Source organism: Rattus norvegicus, chromosome X, assembly GCF_036323735.1.
Source record: "Rattus norvegicus strain BN/NHsdMcwi chromosome X, GRCr8, whole genome shotgun sequence".
Lineage (NCBI taxonomy): Eukaryota > Metazoa > Chordata > Mammalia > Rodentia > Muridae > Rattus > Rattus norvegicus.
The window spans coordinates 40,203,358-40,205,105 of NC_086039.1; the positions used below are offsets into that span (position 1 = coordinate 40,203,358).

At 41.0% G+C, this 1,748-nt stretch overlaps 1 pseudogene; it reads left to right on the top strand.

The window, feature by feature from the left end:
• The first annotated feature begins 942 nt into the window (after nt 1-942).
• Nucleotides 943-1,541, top strand: Psmb3-ps6 (proteasome 20S subunit beta 3, pseudogene 6; annotated as a pseudogene).
• The last annotated feature ends 207 nt before the right edge of the window (nt 1,542-1,748 follow it).

The window sequence follows — 1,748 nt, forward strand, 5'->3', positions numbered from 1 at the left end:
ATGTTTTAGACTGACAGTACTCCCAAGACATAGTATAAGCCATGTGGGTTTTTTTATGTTGAAGGTTACTGGAAACATATGTAATTATAACATTAAAATAAGACATAATAAGTAAAGAATATTATTTGGGAACATCAAACAACAGCTTCTTTAGTAGAAATAGTTTCTCTTTTCTCTCAAATCATGATGGTGTCAGAGTCAATTAAATGCCCAGTCCACTGCAGTATAGAGAAGAATTGATGTATTAATTATACTTCAAATGTCCTATTTGTTAGATCAGTCTAGGACTGGCATCTGGAAATTTGGATTCTGAGAGTGTTTCAACCACTTGCTTCACAATAGAAGACTGCTATGTCTGAACTGCTCATGTACTCAATATGGTTTCCAGAGCTCTGTGTTTCTCCAAGTCTGAAATTTATCCAGAAATGTAGTTTTCTACTTTGACCAGTGTTCAATAGAAAGCTTGGGTCCTGGATCTCTAAGGAGCTTCTTTGGTAAATACTCTATTATCTGTTGCCACAACTCTCTGCTTGGGGAATCAGGTGTTTTCCATGTGACTTCATTTACAAAGGACTTTTAGAAGCCTGTGCCTGAGTTCTACCTGAACTACTCTAGGTAACTTTGCCGTCTATTGATTGTTCCCTGCATCTCTTCCTTGAAGCAAAAACAATATGTTTCACCCTGTGTTCCTTGAGCCCTTCAAGCGAAACTTCAAGCCAGAGAATAACCCAAGGAAATGTTTCCTCAGCTTTTGATCTTTCCTCATCTGTTCTGGAATTTTATACTGATATTCCCGTAGACAAAGTGTTTACTAGCTCCTAAAGATTACATGCTAAAATCTAGATCCCCAAGTCATGGTGTTCTGGTACGTGTTCTTCGGGAGATGAATCAATGTTCCCATGAACAAAACTGGTATCTCTTAAGAAACACTACAGTACAATCATGTCTGTTATGTCCTATAATGGAGGGGCTGTCATGGCCATCAAGGGAAAGAACTGTGTGGCAATCGCTGCAGACAGGTGTTTCAAGATCCAGGCCCAGATGGTGACCATGGACTTCCAGAAGATCTTTCCTATGGGCCTGGCCGGCCTGGCAACTGACGTCGAGACAGTTGCATAGCAACTCAAGTTCCGACTGAACCTGCATTAGCTGAAGGAAGGTCTGTAGATCAAGCCTTACACCCCCATGAGCATGGTGGCTAACTTCTTGTATAAGAAAAGATTTGGTACCTACTACACAGAGCCTGTCCTTTCTGACTTGGACTCGAAGACCTTTATCCTTCATTTGCTCTCTGGACCTCATTGGCTGTCCCATGGTGACTGATGACTTTGTAGTCAGTGGTATCTGCTCCAAACAAATGTATGGGATGTGTGGCTCCTCTCTGGGAGCCCAACATGAATCCAGTACACCTGTTTGAAACCATTTCTCAGGCCATGGTGAATGCTGTGGACCTGGATGCCATATCAGGCATGGACATCATTGTCTACATCATTGAAAAAGACAAGATCACCATCAGGATGCTGAAGGCCCAGATGGTCTAACCTGTGTTCTGGTCCTTTCTCACTTTTGTTGCTTTTCTTTTTAATAAAATCACCTTTCTTTCAAAAAAAAGGAAGGAAGGAAGGAAGGAAGGAAGGAAGGAAGAAAGAAAGAAAGAAAGAAAGAAAGAAAGAAAGAAAGAAAGAAAGAAAGACTGACTTAGGAGATCCCCTCTCCTGCTTCTCTTATGTGAAAACAAGGAAAATGGT